Here is a 9412-nt window from a genome sequence, read left to right on the forward strand (position 1 = left end):
CAAAAATTACTCTGGAAGACACATGTCGGAGACACTTGTCGCAAAGCCACGGGGGTTCTGATGACTTGCAGATGCATAGCAGGAAAAAATGGGATTGCAGCCCGAAGATACTACTTTGGATATATACTGCAATAGTAAGGCCAATGATTACATATGGAGCGGTAATCTGGGCAGAAAGAACCGAACTCAGCAAACAAGCCAGGGAATTGCATAAGCTCCAAAGGCTGGCTTACGTGTGTATCAGTGGGGCAGTGAGGACATGCTCAGCGGCATCCCTGGAGGTCCTTCTGGGATTAACCCCTCTCCATCTGCACATACAGGCAAGGAGGGCAATATTCAGGATGGCCGGTAGTATGAGTGAGGCAGGGAGCTGCCTAAATCGAAAGAAGATTGATATTCTTTCTAGGCCGTATCCAGAATTACTGATACCAAGGGATAACATGACAACGAGATTTCACTTCGATAAGAAGTTTGAAACACGTTGGAGTAACAAGGCAAACTGGGAGAGCGTGGCTCCGACATACGGTTTAAACCAGCAACTGATTGCTTGGTACACTGGCGGATCCCTCACAGCAGCGGGAGCGGGTGCCGGTGTCATTGGTCCAAGGAAAATGTACTTTGAGCCAGTGGGCAGGTACACTAGCATACTCCAAGCGGAAATATACGCCATAAACAAATGTGCCTCCTTTAATCTGCAAAGGGATTACAGAGGGCAGAACATAGTTATTCTCACCGATAACCAAGCAGCGAGCAAGGTACTTGGGTCCAACCAGGTGAACTTTAAACTGATATGGGAATGCCTTGAGAGACTGAATACACTCGGCTCGTCCAACAAGGTCTGGATACTTTGGGTTCCAGGCCATGCTGGGTTGGAAGGAAATGAAGAGGAACGGTTAAGGGAACTATACTGGGCGGGCCTACCGGGGGTGGAGCAGTCTAGGGTGCTTATTGGGGGATACGACCCCATACACACAAAGGATTGCTTAAATGTCACCAAAAAGAACCTCCGAATCATAGTGGGAATTCTCACTGGTCATTGTCGGCTGAATTATCACCTAGGGAAGCTAGGGATATCTACGGACACTGCCAGCAGGTTTTTTGAGGCGTATGACGAAGCCTCTATACAGTAAAAGGGGCACAATAGTTCTTTAAGGACGCGGTGCAACTTTCCCCTAACTGAGTAATAATAATAATGGGTACTTGTACTGGAAGCGTTGTAGGCTCCACCTGGATGGCGAACTTATCTAATTGCTCCACAAAACGCGATCTCAATAAGCAACTGATCTTTCTATCTAACTTTCACATTTTTCTTTGAAATCCAAGGTTTTTATGATGGCCGTCATCCCATTAGTCTATTTTTACTAAAATTTATTATAATTAAGCCATACTAGTAAAAATCAATTGTTCACAACCGCAAAATGTGCTAAGCAGCTGGTGTCGATATTTGAAAATTGTAAAATTCAGCAGTTTTTTTCGAACATGTGTACTATTTTTCCGCTGATTGTCTCGCGCAGCGTTAACCAAGGATCTATGCATTGATGTCGTCAAGTTAGTTAGGTATCCACCTTCTTCGATCTACCGTACCCCTTTCCTGCCGTTTTTCATAGACTCTTCAAGCGGAGACTCTGTGACACCAAAAACCACTCCGACTTCTCATAAAGCGTTGCCATTCTCGATTGCACTTATCATTAGTTCCTTTATCTCATATGGAAGTGATTTAGTACGAGGCACCTTTTAAAAACTGTACTATCCAACGTTAAAAAAACATTTCCAAAATTGTTTACCATTTAGAAATTTTAAGATTTTAAATATTGTTGAGGTTTTTTGTTTTTTAAAAATTTTAATTCACAGCAATGACATCCATGCGAAAGAATATACAGAAAGCTTCAACACAAAAAAAAATTTTTTGAAATACATCAAAAAATAAAAATTTTGCAAGCATTTGATTCTCTTCACAGAAAAGTTTCCAAAGTTTTCACCACTACTGTATCCCTTTTTTTTCACGATTCAGTTTCGTTATCTTCGTACTTAATGATTTGCGAATAATAAGCTTACAGGAATCAAACAAATCCAAAAACGAATAGAAATATTCAACAAGATCCTGAGGTCGACGCTCAACAACTCAACCGTCGCAACGTCAAACTATGCTCTACTATACTTCACAGGATTATAAGAAAAAACTTTTTTTATTTTCGGTCACTGCAGTATAAACAGTATAAAACCTCAAAATGTTCACCACTTACTTCCCAAGGAAGCACTTCAGAATCATTTTAAAGGACATATATGAGTGCGAAGAGAGTTTCAAAAGTTTGTCTAGGTCTAGAATCTATTTGTAGTGTTTGAGGATCTATTTGTATTGTTTAGGAAGGCGGAACGGGTACAAAAATATACATTTACGTTTATAAGCGGATCCAGGACTCAAACTGGATGCACAAAGTCGGTGAGTGGTACTCAATCGCTGAACAGTTGCTTACACTAAATAAACTGGATATGACTATGCATGCATGTAGATGATAACGATAAAATTTAGTTTCAGAGCGGTACAGTTGAGTTACAGCTCCCAATTACACTTTCCCATGAAAAAAGACGAAGTTCACTTTGGATTTCGAACAAATCCGTGGGAAACAAGTAGTTTTCTGATTGGATTCTTTGCCCCCCCCCCCCTCCTCTTTTTTCTGCAGCAAATTCGGAACTGAAGCAAAAAATCTGAGAAATGCTTTTCCAATGAACGGGGACTCATGAACTTCCCATATACAAAAGCAAACTGTGGGAATTGAACTTGGAAAGAAAGAAGAACCGCAACACCATTCCTCTGGCAAAGCTCTCAAACAGAGAGCTGAGTCTACATTCGCAAGATAAATATGTGGACTACGGAGTGGCGTACCTGATTGATATAATTAAATCTTATCAGTCGAGTCTTATCAAAATGATGCGGCACAGTTATCGCGAGGAGTCCGGAGAAGAGTATCTGGTGGAAAACAACCATTTCTCGTTTATTAAGTCGTAAAGTATATTTTTAACCCCCGGTTGAATGGATATACAAAGAAAGCACGGGAAAATTGTCAACCAAACGAAAACCCTCGTTAGAGGCACTGACATTGCAAGCAGGTGTTGGAAATCCAAAGACCCGTCCTAGGCAAACAATTAATGATGCCAATAACGTTGTAAGGCTGAAAATAGAAATGGCAAAAATCTGCAAACTGCGGGGGGATGCGATCCCTCTCCAGGGTTACATCATGTATGTTGCGAAGTAGTGTCAGTATTGCACCAAAAACAGAAAATATGAGCCACAAATTCAAAAATTCAAACTCAGCCACTCACTGTCCCCTACCAAGGATTCGTGTAAGACACTAAGCTAATAAAAGGCACAGCACATTTACCTCGGCTGTATTCCTGTCCCGTGCAGCAAAGCACGATACTCCACCGGCGGCGACAGAAGATGTGACGGGCAGCAGCACCCGCACTAAATTTCACTCACTGCACAATACAGACACCTTTCCAGAATGCGCTCACAGCACCTCGAACGCGGAACCAAATCACCAAATTTCAAAAGTAAACAAACCAAACACGATACCGTCAAAACAAACTCTCTTCCCGCACTTATTCCGCTCCCGGCGGTGGATAATTACGCAATTATCGTCAAACTATGACGCACTCGGCCGACCTACAAACTCCGGAAATGCTTCCAAGAAGAACACTCACGTGAAATTTTTCCCGCACCACCCGTGGGAATGCCCCCTCCCTTCTTCTGCGGTGTCTCGGCGTTTGACCCTACCTTCACGAAAACGGAAACGCGTCCTCACTTCGCCTGCGACCTGACACTTCTGGGAGGCAGCACAACTTTGACAGCGAACTGGGAACTCCGCGAAGCAGCTGTTCGGCGACACAAAAAGTAAATACGCCGTGGAGGCATCTGGCGGCATTCCACCAAACGCCTTCCCCAGCTGGGAATCAGCTGTCTGTGAGTCGACTCATGATTCTCCTACTCAAGGGGAAAGTAGTTCCACAGAATATAGTGGGACGTAACACTAGAAATCGGTTCAGGGCTGTGCGGAAATATCGCCGACGTGTGCAATATTGGATTCAATATCCCTTTGTTTTGTAAGCTGAAGTTCGTTTCTCATTTTCCGCACATTTAAGTCTTATGAGCGTTTAAATTATAAGTATATGAGCCAATATGAATAAAAGGGGAGACGAAACGCTTGGTTACTAACAACACTAACGCTTTAATATAGCACGAGAAGAGTGGCAGGGAACCATGTGGTAGCTTAGGAGAAATGGAGGAAAAAAGAAGAATGTGGAAAAGTTATAATACATTCGTATCCACTGGAAAATACGACAGCGCTATCGCGGTAATTGTTCTTTCTTTGAATGAAGCATTTGAAAATACAAGACTTTACTGAAAGTAATGTGTAGTAATCCGTTTAGAAATTGCACAGGAAGTCTTATTTTAATAAGTTCAAGTTCATACATCTTAGGTTGACATTACTCTTGGTAGTCTTTGGACGATGTCGTTTCAGTTTTTTCGTCAATCGTCGATAGTATACGTTACCCAATCTTCATGTTCATCTTATGTGAGAAACTCACTATGCAGGTTTTCCATTCATATACATATATGTATGTACACAGCTGAAGTTTCAAAATATTCCATCATATGCAGTCAACTAATTAAAAGGTTCGCAGAACCGAACCGCCGTGCCTGCTAAATAACGCCAAAGACGGTCGTAGCAAGTGTGGGACGCCATATACTAGGTTGTTCAATAAGTTTTACGGTTCGATAAGAAAAACATAATTTTATGGTTTGGAATACACTTTATTATTCAGTATGGTCTCCGCGAATATCAAACACTTACTCCAACGAGATCCCAAGTTACGAATTCCATCCCTGAAGCGAGAATCTAGAAGGGCAGCAAAATAGCCTTCCACAACTGCTATGACCTCATCATTTGATGAAAAACGCTTTCGACTCATGATTTTTTTTCCGTCTGGAAACAGATGGAAGTCACTGAGGGCCAAATCTAGTGAATATTGGGGATGTTGCAACAATTCGAGCTTGAATTCATGGAATTTAGTCATTGTCAAAATGCTCTTGTGACACGGTGCACTGTTCTGATAAAAAAGATTTTTTCATCTGTAAAAAGGGGCTTTCTTTACGACTTTTTTCCATCACCTGGTCCAGAAGATTACAATAATATTCAGAATTTATTGTTTTACCAGTTTGCCTGTAATTCACAACCAAATTCTTTTCGCATTCCAAACAACTAATGCTAACAACTTCTTGGCCGATTTCTGGACCCAAACTCATTTTGGAGCCGAAAAACCAGGTTCACACCACTCTTTACCCTCCTGTTTTGCTTCAGAATCATGGTGATAGATCCAAGCCTCGTCCATAGTGATGAATCAATTGGCAAAATTCACTTTATCCATTCGAAAACGCTCTAAATATTGCCGAAAAAGTTGAATTCGAATGTCTTTTTGTTCCATTTTTAATTCCATTGTAGACACATCTCTTCGAAACCCAGTACTTCGGTCAAAATATTACTTACACTTCTCAATAAGATACCTATGGCTTCTGCTAAATCTCTTTCAGTCACTTAACGATTTTCCAATACCATATCCTGTATTTTTTCTACAATTTCTGATGTTGTTGCTGTTTTTGGAAGTCATAGAAGTGGATCGTCTTCAAGGCTTGTACGACCATGCTTAAATTTAGCAATCCATATTTCTACAGTGCTAATTAAAGGCGAAGACGGCCTTTACACTTCGTGAACATCCTGGCGATCCAAGAAAGGAAATGGTTCGGATTCAAGTTTGACGACATACTTTCACACACAGTATTCTCAAACGGAAAAGAAGTCGCGTATTTGGAGTAGAATTCATTGACTTTAGGGCAATAAATCAATGACACTGCGCGATCCGTATCACAACAAAAAAATTTAACGTGTAGCTAGTAAACTGCCACGCACTAATGGAAGAAAAAGACCACAAATGTACGATCTCCTGATGCAATCAACAAAAAGGATGAAACTTATCGTAAATGCATAGAACGACCCATAAAAGGAAAACAAGAAATTGCAGGAAAAAAACAGCGAAAATACAACAATAACAGAATATGAAAACAACGACATGACAAATAAAAAAATACGAGCGGCATACGGCGCGGTAAAAGATTTCATACGAAGCTATAAGCCACCAGCAAGTCTCTTTAAGGATGACCAAGGAAGCGTCCTAGGAAATCCCGACAATATCAAGAAAAGATGGATGGGATACTTTAAGAAGTTGCTCAACCCAATGGAAGCGTCAGCGACAAGTACAGCTTGGACGAATCCAGAAGTTATTAACAACACACCAGTCGAACGTCCTTCTATTGAAGAGGTGAAAGCACCCCTCTGCGACCAAAAACTTATCAAGGCCCCGGGAATCGATGATATTCCAGCTGAACTATTGGATAATCTCCTCCATAGACTTATTTTAAAAATTTTGACAAATGAAAAATTATCTAACGACTACCGCAAGAGCGTATTTTGTCCTATAGACAAAGAAGTCGTGAAACCGGAAGCTGGACGCTTCAGGTACGAAAGGTTTTGTGTACTTCTTATGGAAAGACATTTGAGTGTGCATGTGTCCCATTAGTACGTAACAGGTAATGTATGCATATATTATGTGAGAATATCCACTTTCGGGTGATATTGACATGCATAGTCTTGAATTATAACTTTGTTAGTAATGTTGCGATTTCCATCAAACTTGGCAAGATCATCCTCTATGGTGTAGCCTACATCACAATTTCGTGGTGCTAAGACGAACTTAAGGGGGGTTTGCAGCCGATTACTAAAAATTATAGTAATATTATTGACTTCATTTGAACAGATATCGGTATGAAAGTTATTTCGGAGCCTAGGCACCATATAGTGGCACCCCCTTGATTTTTTTTTCAGATTTTTAGGTTGGGTAGTTTCTGAGAATGGGTCTGTCAAAGAGATGATCACTTTTGACCCACCGGAGAGGGCCAAAACTAAGACCAGCTTCGTAAAGTAATAACCGAGACCTTTCATTTGATACCTCACATGACTATATTTGGTGAAAAGAAAATTTTTCACTCCTTTTCCTTTCCACCAAATTTGGTGTCAATTGTTACAACAGTCTCCGAGAAAAATGCGTGTTACTGACAGACAGACAGACGGGAGACAGACAGACTGACAGTAAACCGATTCTAATAAGGTTCTATTTTAAACAAAAACCTTAACAAGGAAATAAATTTACCTGTGACAACTACAGAGGAATTTCATTGTTGTGCGCGTCCTACAAGATCCAGACGAAAGTCATCCAAGCTAGGTTAGAGCTATATATATACAAATTAGTTGGTAAATACCGATGTAATAATAATCGCTGGTGGAACAATCCATATTGGATTATGGCCTTGAAGTGTGTTAGAGCATTTCATTCAAGACCGTAACGGTACACTTCAATAACACCGTAGGAGGCAATGTGGTCAACATTGCGTTCACCCGAGATTATTACCTTGATTTGACTCAGGTACTCATTCCCAGCTGAGTCGACTGGCATCTGACGCCAAATCACGATACAAATTCCACTGCCGCCAATGAGATTTGAACCGCCACCTTTCGTACGACAGCCTTGTGCTCTAACTACTCGGCTATCCGGACACCGGATAGCCGATGTGACTTTCCAAAAGGACGGTCCATGATGGACCAAATTTTTACGGACTACTGGAAAAGTACTATGAACTCAATATCAATGTGCATCGGCTCTTCGTCAACCTCCTTCAAGTATATGATAGCATCAAACAAGAAGCACTATATGGTATCATATGTGGGTTCCGTCTAACAGAAAAACTGGCACGAATGACCGAACTGACGATGGCTAAGACTGAATCCCACGGAAAAGGTCCTTGGCGAACTAACGTAATATTTCCAATCGAACTGCGAAAAATGCTGGCCAACAAATCATATTACTCAGTCCTACGGATAATGAAAAGTAAAAGAGTGTGCAAGAGAACCAAGCTCTAAATTTACAAGACCATAATACGACCTGTGCTATTCTATGGCTGTGAAGCGTGGACTCTAAAGTAGATTGTAGAAAAGTCCAGCAACACATTCGAACATAAAGTTCTACTTCTTTTTTTGGGAGGGGGAGGGGAGGGGAAGTAGGGTAGATAAATGCTTTTACGCACAGAGTATTGGCCTCCCGCAAGAGTACGCGGAGAGCTACCCTGAAAACGTTTGACACATTACTTTCCTTTCACCAACGGGAAGGAAGGGGAGGAAAGGTGTTGTTAGTTCGGGGAACCCCTCGCTATCCGCTCGTTCCGCCGGTCGAGCTCAATCTTTTTCGCAAAAATAAGAACCCGAACATAATGCGCAACACGTATCCATCTGCCAGCGCTCCTCAGCATCTCTCTGATAATGTTGTCTGGAGAGAGCTTCCCTGTTGAGTTGGAAACCGATCTTCTAAATTCAAACTGGCTAAGAGCCAAGGAATGTGAATCAAGCGCTAGGGCAGACTCACCGCTAGCTTTAAAAGAACAAAAGTTTTGCTTACTTGATCAAAATTAAAACATTACTTTATTGAATAGTACTTTTATACATAAATTTTCCTTTAAAAATTATAATAATAATCGTTAGCGCAACAATTCATATTGGATCAGGGCCTTGAAGTGTGTTAGAGCACTTCATTCAAGACCGTAACGGTACACTACAGGATCATAGTACCTTGTAGGAGGCAATGTGGTCAGCATTACGCTCGCCCGAGATTATTACCCTGATTTGACTGAGGTACTCATTCACAGCTGAGTCGACTGGTATCCGACGTCAAATCACGATACAAATCCCACTACCACCAGCGAGGTTTGAACCGCGAACCTCCGTACGACAGCCTTGTGCTCTAACCACTCTGCTATCTGGACACCTTCCTTACGTTGCTAAATTCTTACTTCACTAAGCTCATCACACATTCTACAAATGCCCTGGTCAATGTTTCCAAACGCAAGCAATATTAGATTGAACAACGTTAACAATTGTTTACATGATCAAGCCTAATATTGCTGTGAGTGAGCTTTATACTACAGGTGGTCTGCATCAATCGTATTCCTAGCTAACTCCTCTTACTCATGAGACTTAATCCTAAACATCCCCTGTGTCTGCATAAAGCTGCTGACGAAAGCCGTCCCGTCTTTCATAAGAAGAAAGCTGTGTTCAGTTTTTTTTTCCACCGCAAGACTGAAACCTCGAGTAATTTTCCACGCGCATACCCGTCGCATCAATATGCCAAGTCTGCTTTGCGCCTGTTCACCAGTGCGCCCGGAAACAAGTGCTGCAACGTCGTCCCCATAATCGACCAGGCGCGACTCTTCTGGCATGTCGAGTCTTGACAGACTATCGTAAGAAGCGTC

At 41.6% G+C, this 9412-nt stretch overlaps 1 protein-coding gene across 14 annotated transcripts in view; it reads right to left on the minus strand.

Annotated features, from left to right (window-relative positions):
* The window catches only part of LOC119658934 (transient receptor potential cation channel trpm), a 489577-nt gene extending 485654 nt beyond the window's left edge, over positions 1-3923 (minus strand). For 12 of the 14 annotated variants that reach the window (XM_038066779.1, XM_038066781.1, XM_038066780.1 and 9 more), the window contains exon 1: positions 3381-3923. The gene's annotated coding sequence lies outside the window, so the exon portion shown is untranslated. The remainder of the gene's footprint in view (positions 1-3380) is intronic. The other 2 variants (XM_038066783.1, XM_038066782.1) reach the window with 1 other exon arrangement.
* Between the last annotated feature and the right edge of the window lie 5489 nt (positions 3924-9412).

This window comes from Hermetia illucens, chromosome 6 (assembly GCF_905115235.1).
Source record: "Hermetia illucens chromosome 6, iHerIll2.2.curated.20191125, whole genome shotgun sequence".
Classification (NCBI taxonomy): domain Eukaryota; kingdom Metazoa; phylum Arthropoda; class Insecta; order Diptera; family Stratiomyidae; genus Hermetia; species Hermetia illucens.